The 11,282-nt window shown below is 42.4% G+C and overlaps 1 long non-coding RNA gene across 1 annotated transcript; it reads left to right on the top strand.

Moving 5' to 3' along the window:
* Window positions 1–4,255: 4,255 nt before the first annotated feature.
* On the top strand, window positions 4,256–6,047 carry LOC122319592. Its single transcript, XR_006245196.1, has 2 exons — window positions 4,256–4,518; window positions 5,568–6,047. It is a non-coding gene; the product is annotated as an uncharacterized LOC122319592 (long non-coding RNA).
* The last annotated feature ends 5,235 nt before the right edge of the window (window positions 6,048–11,282 follow it).

The raw sequence follows: 11,282 nt of genomic DNA, 5'->3' as shown, positions 1-11,282 counted from the left end.
AACAGCTGGCCCGCGATTTGGGGAAGGGGCGTGGCAACTGGGGGGCAAGTGGGCGTGGGCGTGGCCGTGAGGTAGTCATGTGTGGCATGAGTGACAGACTGAGAAGGACGAAGCATCGCGCGCTGTCACTTTTGACAAATTATAAACGTCATTGCCAGCGACTTTGACGTGGTGTTGTTGCTTTTGTTGTTGGTGGCTTTTCCCGGCTTTGGCTTTCCCAGCAGCGCTTTCCCGAGGCTTTTCCGAGGCACGCCTCAAGCCGGCGAGTTTATCCAACTGATTAATGCACTAGTTTGGCCAGACGTGAAATTAATTAAAAGCTGTTCAGGAGAAACGGACAAGAAGGCGACAACTCGCAGTTGTGAATAAATTATATTTCTATATCCCAAAATGTGGGTCATGCATTCGAGCTAATCAATCGAAACTAATTAATAAAAAATAGTTTAAGAAACACGTTCTATTGCCCTTGCAAGTTTGTATTGTGAGGCTACTTGAAGGCCTGCGAAAGTTTTTCAAGGAAGCCTTGGTGGCTTGATAGTTGCTTAACAATTGCTAAATTGGTAAATGTGTTTTTATGATGCGCGTATGTGTCATCATATGCCTCATTCAGGCATTTGAAGATTCACTGATTAAGTATGGATTAAGTACTGGCACACTACCAAGCTGATCGGGCTGTTGTCCTTTGAAAAGATGTCCTCCATGGGGTCCAAGTTCTGTCGGAAAAGAAGGCGAAACACGTGTTTCAGTAGCGAACAGTGACAGATCCTTCGCTCTTGGGCTTTATATATTGTGGCCACGGCTAATTTTATATTTTGCCAGAACAGCAGTGGCATTCTTTGGCACCAGAAGATTTCTTGAATGCGCTCGAACATCTTGGACTTGGCCAAGTAGAAGATCCTTCAGAGCGGAGTAAGGTAAGGAGTTGACCACTGACCTCCGCATCGCATCGACCTCCACATACGCAAACTCGTGCACTACGCTTGGGCATCCTTAAATGTTGTCCTTAATAGATATATTATAAAGAGATATGAAGCATAAGGCTCCAATTAAGCATTGTTATTAAAATAGGTGTTATTTAAATACTTATTAAAAATACATAAAATAAATTAAATATCAATATAGTGCGGGTGTAGACCAGCATTACCAAATAGCGAATACATATTTGCCAACCTATATACTTCGTATATAATGAACGAAATGTGCTGTGCATATCCTGCTTAGGGTCCCAAGATCCCCTTCCACGGAGTTCCTCTTCGACCAATTTTTTGTATTGTTCCTCAGAAGTTCCGAGAAACTGGCACAGCAAAAAAAAAAAAAAAAAACTGAGGAAGGATAGTTTTGTAACAACTGACGGAATGTTGGGCAAACAACCCCCGCAGGGGAATCGCGGATGAAATTTAATAACACCAATAAAGCCATTCAAAGGAGCACAGGCCAAGCACACGTGATCCTCGAAGGATACACACACACACACACACACATCGTGTTGATGGCGCAGGCGTATAATAAATCAATTAACGAGCTGGGAGTCTGCTGGATTAGTGGAGGATCGCCCTCTGCGCGGTGTTTGGTATTTATTGTTTACAGTTCCGGCTGGACGAGCGTGCGATGGGATCACGATCCCAATTGCGATCAGCCAGAAAATAGGGATCGTATATATGGATCGCGATCCAGGGCCCAGAACCCAGAACCCAGGAAATGGCACGCGTTTGGAGGCCAATTAACGCATCTTTGGCCTCGGCTTACGCCTTTGTGCCCGGTTTTATGATCCCCATTTTCGAGGTCCGCCAACTGGCGCAGATATCCTGCACCCACACACGAAGAACGGCGAACGTGCCCAGGATAATTCCCGCTTTCCCGCTCTGTGTTTGTTGCTCTAACTTGAGGCTTAGCCCTTGGAAATATTATTATTATTATTTTAGGACGGCTCTTGAAGGAGGCATGATGTGCAATGGCTCCAGAACGTAGCATATATTCAGTTTCACAAACTTAGTGGCTCAAACTGCAAACGGGCACATTAGCTCATGCTAGCAATGCTATCATTAATTGTAAAATGTTTTCACTCTTTGCTTTGATTTTGGTTTTGAATATTTAACGTTTTTTATAAAGAGGGGGGCCTGCTTATCACACCAACACTCCTAATATAGATATATAGTATAGTTAAAGCATCAACGGTTTTGTATGCATATAATATTTATATATATATTATATATTATTTATATATATATATATATTATATATATATTGCATTGATCAAATTACTAAGCTTTAAGGTAACTTCTTCCAAAATATATCTGTATTTAATTTTTATAAAATAATTTTTCAACAGTTTCATATGTAGAGCAAAACTCAATAGCTATACCCTATTTGTCACCTATTTCTTAGCCTAGTTTTGTTAAAAAAACGCAAATCCAGCATATGACCATAGTTTCACCTACGCATGGTGTTTAACATTCTTATTAGTGTAAAGTGGAAAATTCGAATTTTCCGATTGGAAACGGTTGCTAGGATCATGCCTCAAATCGAGTGGCCTACTTTTCAGGGGAAAGTTTGATTCAAAAACGAGAGTATACTTCTTGGCTGCGATGTACCGTGGGACATAATGCAACTCGAGTAATAGAGGGTGGCAATCGATCTTGTTTACTAAGTTATATTAAGTAAAAATTACATATCAACAAAACCTTCAACGATTTTATTGAAACAAATTGTATTGGCTATTATAGCTTCTTTAATGCAATTTCGTGTTGCTCACTGCATATGAAAATTTGTATCTTATCTTAACTGATTGTTTCCATGGGGAATTTAGAATACCAATTCAGAAGTAGAGGGCGCCACGTGATCGTGTTGTCAGTACACTTGGCACAGAAAAGGGGTCGTCCTACTAATCTTATGCAAAGTTATTACTAAAGAACACGGGCATGTCCCATTGCTTCCGGCTCTTGTCTGTGAAGTAGAATGGAAATTGGCTGCGATTAACCAGTCTAAAGTTGCCCTTAGTCCTGGGACTCATTATGTTTTGGCCCACCTCCGTTCCGCATTCCGGGGACAGCTTCTCTTTTAATTTAACCCCCAATCGGGGGATCTCCGAAATGACCCGCAAATACGCAAACTCTCTAATACAACTAACGAAGTGGACAAAGGACGCAGCAACAAGGACCAAGGACCAAGGACCAAGGACCTCCCCGCCCCTGAAAAACAAAGGGAAGAATCTGGCAGTGGACCTGAAGTCCAGACACATGGAAAGCAGCCCCGAAGAGTTAAAACGAAAACAAAAGTGAAACTATGTGGCTCCAGTGGTGGGGTTGTTGTGGGGGTGGTATTTGGGTGGGGGGAGGATGTGTACGGTGGTTCACACACAAAAAGTGACGCTGCGTGGAGGGAGGGGGGATGGGGGATGGGGGAGGGGCGTATGGTCAACCGGAGGAGGTTAAATGAATGAACGGATGAATGGATAAAGGCCACCGCATGTTACACAAGAGTCTGTCGCTTTTTCACTGTGTGCTCGTACAGCTGCGGTCAAATTAATAGTAGTCTTTGTAGGCATGGTATTATTCAGTTCATTTTCCAGGCGTTAAAGAAAACACCAAGACTCAGGATCAGTATTATATTACTTTTTAAACAATTTAAACTTAAAAAAACTTAAAACAAAAATAAAACGGGACTCCGTTGTAAAAATAATTGGCTTATCAGAAACAAACATACTTTGATTTTCAATTCAATTCTTTCGAAATTTACCATCCAGATTATTACATTACACGTAAAAAATGTACACAACGCTTTTAACGTCTTCGTATTCTATTCCAGTGACCTCCACTGTGCAGCCTGCATACATACATACATATGTACATATGTGTGCGTTTTTTGGGTGGTTCACTCTAGTTTACTTTGGGATTTATGAATGCTTTATGGCGGCTTGTCTGGACAAGTTGTAGAGCGATTTGCATGGGGGAAGTGGGGGGAAAGTGTGTGTGGAAATCGCGTGTAACTGAGTGTGTGTGTGTGCATGTGTGGGGGTGTGCTGGAAATGGGCAGGGGCGTGGGAGGGGGCGGGCGGGGAACGCAACTAATTTATTGCCAACTTCCGGCAAAGGCGAATAATTTTGTTTAGTTTTGGGTGTTGATAATGAACGAAACGGTCAGTGGAGAATCCCGCCCCATTTCTAACCCCCCGCAAGGACCTTCATTTTTGAGAACTCCTTTGCTGACCACCGGGGTCTTAACCCCTTCCTCAACACCCAAACAGGGGATCTTTTGACCAACCCTCCGGAAATGCTCATTTAATTTTCAGATATTTGCGCATAAAACTTGCCATGAATTTATTGCTTTTTAAATAAATAAACGAGCAAATAAAGTGCAGAAATCAAGGGGTTAGGAGGGGGCTATGCTGCTTAGTTGTGGCGCAACTAATTGAAAGTCACTCAAGTGTGAGAAGGACAGCGAACGGGGCGTAGATAAATATTTAATTAAAATATTTTGAAAACTGAAAAATTGGACGGCAATCGAAGCAGATAACACGCAGTGAGTAATCAATGAAATTCTTAAAACAGTAAGTTTATGTAGAAAAGTACCAATGCAACTATTTTATAATACTTTTCCATTTGGTCATGAGCATCTGTTAACCTACGTGTAATTGCATTTACATTATTTTATATCTGAAAATAATTGAGGTGTTTAAAGGTGGAAGTTAACAATTTTAAGGACATTTTAAATGAATTCGTATTTTTGCCTTTAGTTACTGTAATTGGAATCTACACTCTTAGGGATTGATGAAAAACTAATATAAATAGTTCCAGTTTAATACAACATTTTTGTCAACGTCATCAAATTAAATACATTTTAAGTAAATGATCTTTTCCGTTGAATTTGCGAGCAATAAACTTTCGCTGCGAATACATTTTCCTTTGGTTTTCCATTTCCTTTGTTTACTCTGGCAAGCACACATGTACCCCTTGTCCCCCCCCTCACCACTCTACGCTTTTCTTTTGCAGAGATTTTCTTTTTTCCCCACCGACAGTAAAAAGCTTTCAGCAGCGCGGCAACCTCAAAATCGTCTGCCATAACTAATTAATGCCGTACTAATAGTGATGGCGTACCCGGCACTCTGCCACGCCCACCACAGTCGACACCTAAGGCCCCTTTTTCTATATCTCTCTTATAAATATATACAATCCGTCCATATATACGTATGCATATAATCTGTGTTTTTGCTGGCCCCCTTTTTTTGTTTTTTGTTTTTTGCGCCATGTCTCTTCTCTGAGACGTCTTGAGGAGCACTTTCCGGGGGCATGGCGATGGGGATGGGTGTGGGTGTGTGGGTGGGGTTTTGGGGGTACGAGACAGCCAACCACAGCCATGCTGGAAACCGAACCACTGCCGCACCGCCAACCCGAAACCCGAACCACCCGCCAGGGGGCGCCACTTAGAGCAGCAGCCAACAGCAAATGGGAATCACGAAAACTTTCGTTTTTCTATTTTTCCCAAGCAGACTCGCACACACACACACATACACATACAGAAGCCAGGAGAAAATTTTCATTGCATTGCATTTATTTTCTTTTCCCCCTTAGCGTCACCATGCCTGGCATTCGTTTAGCATTTTTCGCCAGGAAAAGCGAGCGGAAAATGGGCGCAAAATGAACGGAGCGTTCGTTACTCATTCCCAATGATGCCCTCTGCACTTTGCAATTTTGTTTTAAAGGGGCTAAAAAATTCTGCGCATGTTCCCTATTCAAAACGAAAGCAAAAAACTAGAAAAACCGAATGCATTGGATGAATGAAATTTTCCGGGGAGAAGGTTAGTGGAGCAGCATTCAGCATAGACCAAAATGGCGGAGGAAAATCGTGAAAATCTAGCGGCGACCTAGCGATGCACTTAACCTTGGACCTCAGTCGGCAAATAAAATGAAATATTTGTAATATAGGTATATTGCCTATATATATTTATTTAATATGGATCTTAGTTTAATTGTCCTTTTAAAAATTGTATTGACGTTCAACCGTTGATAGATAGTTATTTAGTGCATATAAAAAGCACATAAAAATTCAAATGAGTTTACTATACATGTAAATTTCTACATTTCTATATATATATTCCATACAGATCCGTGCCGAGAACCAGGTCGAGTTCTTTCGGGAATTGATCTGCCGTTCATAGATGTATTGGCAATAAAATTTAAAAAACACATAAACTATACGTACGTTTTAGGTAACCCGTCTCTATAGAGTTTTTCCAGGACGAAACGTGGCAAAATAAAACGAGTTTGTCACCCACAATATGCCATGCAACCAGCCAGTGGCGCACTGCCGCAAAGTGCAGCATGATGAGAGGGTCGAGTGCATTCGAGAAGGTGGCAACGAACCCCAAAAACAGGGGACTTCCCTCGAAAAAAAGTAAAAAAGAAAAAAAATGAAGCAAAAAGCCATAGGAGAGTGGGGCAGTGCAACCCTAGAAACTATTGAAACCATTGAGTGGAGTCGAGTTGTCGGTCCTCTTCCAATCAGCGGATCCGATGGCAGCGCATTTTTCTCGTCTCACAACAAAAACGCAAACACAAACACAAACACGCCGGGAAGAGCGAGGAAAAATCGCAAAAAGGAAACAACAACGAAAACAAGTGGAAAATCCGGGCACAGAAATAAACTAGAAAAACGACGGCTCCGCCTGCTGCTGCCAATGCAATTCGTGGAGGAGTGCTCAGGAAAAGCGCGGAGAGGGTTGGCAACACAGGGGGTGGGGTGCTGGTGAAAAAAGGGAAAACTGATGGGGAAAGAGGAGGCTCGGCGGCCCCCTTCGAGTGAAAACTGCGAGTGAGTGAACTAAACTCGCAGCTCGGTTCGCTTTTGACTCGGCCAAAGCATCTATTTCAGAGTTGCCAGGTTCTCCAGAACTTGAAATACCACAAAATATATTATATATTATTAAATATTACAATGTCGTATAACTTCCAATGGAACTTCATTCTTCAGGTTGCTCTAAATTAAGCAATTAAGCATTCATTTGAGTGCAAAAGAGTAAAAATTGAATTTTTGTAAAAATTTGTAATTTTATGACATTAGTTATGTTTTTTTTATAATGTAAGCTACAGAAAAATGCAGCCAAGTACCACTAATTTATTGTGTTATTATTAGTTATGCATTTGGCATTTATGTTCTTCAAACATTGTCATAAACTAACCCTCTTAAAATTTTATATGTTAACCTAATTCCACTTTAGAATTCGACTTTTAATAAAAAGTAAACTAAAATCGTATTTCATGGAACCTGACAACCCTGTTGCAACTGCAAATTGAGTGCAACAATTTTTCTTTCGTTTTGCCATTAAATTTGCAATTGGGCAGGGGTCTTTTCTCCTGTGTGTGCTTCGTGGGTTAAGGGACTGGGGTGCTGAGGGGTTAAGCGGTGAGGCACTGGAGGCAGGCTGTGATTCTTTTCTTCTTGTTTTTATTGCTTTCTGTCGTGGCACGTGGCACACAAAATGTAAACAAGCCGCAAAAGTGAAGCGCGTGGGAGGTCCATCAGGAAAATAAAGCAGATGGGGGGTCAAAGGAGAGCCGAGGGGTGGAGGGATTGGGGGGTGTTAAGAGATGCAAATGCGTCTAGGATTAGAGTCCTGCGGTAAGCAGATGAAGAGCAGCATCAGTAGGCATTTGCTTTCCTTTTGGCGTCTTTTATCCGCAAAATACTCAAATGCCGTTTCTGCAGTAAAATAATAAGCTTGTGCATAATTTAAATCAAGAATAAAAAAATAATAATAATTTTTGAAGAAATATTGTTGGAGATACAAGACCTAATTATTAGAATTCGAATTCAAACGTGCATTTCTGTGGACAGGACTAATTTGAAATGTGACGTTCTTCTGTACTACATACTTTAAGATAGAACATTTTTAGAACATTTTATGACCATAGTACGTATCGCAACGCTTCTCTTGATGAAACTCACATTTAGATAGCAACAACTTTACCGAAAAATAATCCCAATGAGATCTTACAATGTCGAATATCGGTCTCAGAAGTTGAACAAAAGTGATACAATTAAATTAAATGCAATTAACTACTCTCGAAGTAAGTACTCGTTTTTCAGAAATCTCCCTTTGATTCCTTAGTAGTGCCGCACTCCATAAAAAACATGTGATGTTTCTGCATCGGGGAGAATGATGTTTATGCGTGGTTGCCTAATCAGGATAAAGCTGCCGCCGCACTTTACGCACTTGGCAACGGGGCTGGGCCCCGCCCACACCCTGAAAATTGTACCTGGCTCGAGTCCGGGAAATCGGACCGGAGTCCTCCGAACCTCCCGCTTATTCCATGCAAAATGGAATCGTTTGGCCGCCTCTTCGCTCGGATTGCGTGTGCATTGGTTTACTTTTGTTTAGCAAAATGTTCATGCAAATCCGCGCGCTGCATTGCCATTTGCATAAGCGGCCCCAGGACGGGGAATCCGGACCCATAACTCCTTGCCCGTAAACCGTGGCCCGTAGTCTGTAGTCTGTAGTCTGTAGTGCGTTGTCCGTAACCCGGACTCGGTTCCGGGTCCATCATTAACCATCGCAGGTTGAGTGCGCTATTGAACTCCGTGCCATGTGTGTGCCAAGTCACTGCGCCAAATTTGTGTGTGCTTCACAAATCTGACTCACACAGGAAGTCCTATTGCAGTACCCATTGATTGTACTGCCATGCTACTTGAATATCAAATTTAATAACTTATACAATAAGGAATTTGGCATACTTATTTATCAAATATAGTTATACTTTGTTCGGTTCTTAGACATCAAGTATACTTTGTTGGGTTCTTAGACATTGCAACAATGAGCAAAGATGTTTTTGTGTATGCTTCTTCAACTTGATTAGTTTTAAGACTTTGGTGCCCCGGGGTATACCTTCGATAGCTTTCCATTTCCCATGACCCTTTTCGTGCAGTGTACGTGCTGGAGGACAACTCATCACCATCGCCATTCCATCCTCATTCCAGGTCAATCCTTGCCACGCATATTCGCGCACGCACGAGGACTCACTCCCCTTTTCCTCGACAACTCCTGGCCCAAAGTGAATCCTTTTGGAACTTGCCAAACTGGTTGGTTTAGTTTTCAAAACGGGACGTCCTTTCGCCCCACCCACACCCACACCCACATCCACACCCAACTCCAACATCTCCACCCCATATGTGTGTGTGTGTGCGTGGAAAACCATTTAAAATTACGGCAAAAAAGCAGCAAAAGTTTTCCAACTGAAGGAGGAAGATCGTGTGGAGGGGATGGAAAAGTGGTTGGGGAAAGTCGCGTTTGCGTTGCGTTGCGTTAAATTAAAACGCGTATGTTGCACACATTAATTGCCAGGAAGTAGATACGATGTGGGTGGGCGGGTGTTGTGCAGAAAAGAGGGGGAAAATACAGGGGGAAAACCGGGGACTGGGAGTGCAAAAGGGGGTAGCCCGGGCCAAAGGTTTTTCTAATCATTAACACAGTTGCCATCGCCATCGCCATCGCCATCGAGTTTGTTTTGTTTGCCTGGCATTGCACATACGCATACACATTTGCAAATTAGAAATGTCCGTCAAATGCCCCGCCCCCCAGTGGCCGCCCGTTGCCACCCACTGCCCAACGCCCACATGCCACGCCTCATTCAGACAAGTTTCAAAAGGTCGCTCAGATGGCCGTTGTAAGGATAATGCCGATGATGTCCTGGCGAGGAGAAAGCGACACAAAAACTGCACATGCGAGCACTCACAAGCTGCACAGTGGGCCAAATGCCTCCAAAAGCGTATATAAAATGTATGCCTAAGCTGTAAGGTAGGGTATTAGCATCATTAACAACTAGTTCGGGTGGAAAGTATTTCCACTTGGTTTAGTTGAATTTTTTACATTTTGAAATATTGAATAATTACAAAAAAATTGTACTGGAAATGTTTGTTCAATTATTTACAAACATAATTGGAAAGGTACGTCACTTAATAAATTAGATTTAATTAGGATGTGAAATAGGTAGTTTCAGATTAAAAAACATTTTTGGAGAATGTATGAATAGAACTCAATTTGCTACACCTGTTGCCACTGTGCGATGTCTTATTTGGAATGTGTGTAAAAAAGAGTGTATAAAAAACAATCAATTCGAAGTGGAAGTTTATACCAAGTACAGTCCCGCTGCAAACCCACACTAATTTACAGTTAGACACTAATGCGTGCCCCCTTGGAAAAACTTTTGTTTGCCAACCGGAGAAGAAGAAGAAGAAGAAGCAGTGGCAAGAAGAAGACTTGCTACGACTTGGCTACGCTACGACAGAGCGAATCCGATTCGAAGTCAGCAACAAACTAACGATAGTTCCACCGCCGAGGAAAATAGTTTAAAATTCATTATATATGTATATGAACGAGTGGAAACTACTCAACTGGCTACTCGGCTGTCTCCCTCGCTCGCTGCAGCCATCTCGCTTTGGCACTCGACGGATGGATTCTCCCCCAAAGTCGAGCCGTACATATAATTGTGAGCGAGCTCTAACCATATATTATATGTACGGCATATGTATAAATCTAGTGTATATTATGTAAAATGTTGCATTTTCCTGCTCAAAAATCCACCACCCCCACCAACTTGTTGTTGTTTATGATAATGAGCATTTCGCTCATGTGTACGTAGATGTAGATGTGTGTGTACATGCACAGGAGTAAAAGAGACCCCCCAAAAAAGGGTTGAAAACCCGTTCAGATAATGATGCTAAATTTATGTATTTTGTGTAGAAATAAAACCTGATTTTCAAACGAGTGAAAAGTGCCGGCGACTGACTGACCATTCGGTATTACGGACTACGGGTTACGGGCTACGGGCTACGGACTCATGGGGGTGGGTCATTTTGCGCTAAACTTGTGGCGCCCCCGGAGGGACCTACGGTAATTTGCCCACTCCCACTTCCTGCCTCCCAGTTCCTAGTGCCCAGTTTCCCAGTTCCCATTCCCCAGTTCTCAGTCCACAGCTCCCATTTCCATATCCATTTCCACAGACTCTGACTCCGAGCTCTTCTTCGCTTTTAATTGTTGCTGCTGCTGTTGCTGCTGCTGCGGCGGCGTCGCCGCTTTTGAGCCGAAACTCAATTTCCGTTTGAGTTATTTAAGGCCAGGCCGCACACACATGTGTGTTTTTTGGAGAGCGGCAGCGTTTCGTCTCGTCTCGTCTCGCATCGGCTCATATATGTATGCCCGCTCGTTTGAAATTTGAAAAGTTTTTTGTGTGAAAATTTCGAAAATTCGTGTGCGTTGTTATCATTTGCAATTGTGCCGTTAACCGGTTCAG

Source organism: Drosophila yakuba, chromosome X (assembly GCF_016746365.2).
Source record: "Drosophila yakuba strain Tai18E2 chromosome X, Prin_Dyak_Tai18E2_2.1, whole genome shotgun sequence".
Taxonomy (NCBI): Eukaryota; Metazoa; Arthropoda; class Insecta; order Diptera; family Drosophilidae; genus Drosophila; species Drosophila yakuba.
Note: the sequence above shows the minus strand (reverse complement) of the source record. Positions and strands in the feature narration are given on the sequence as shown.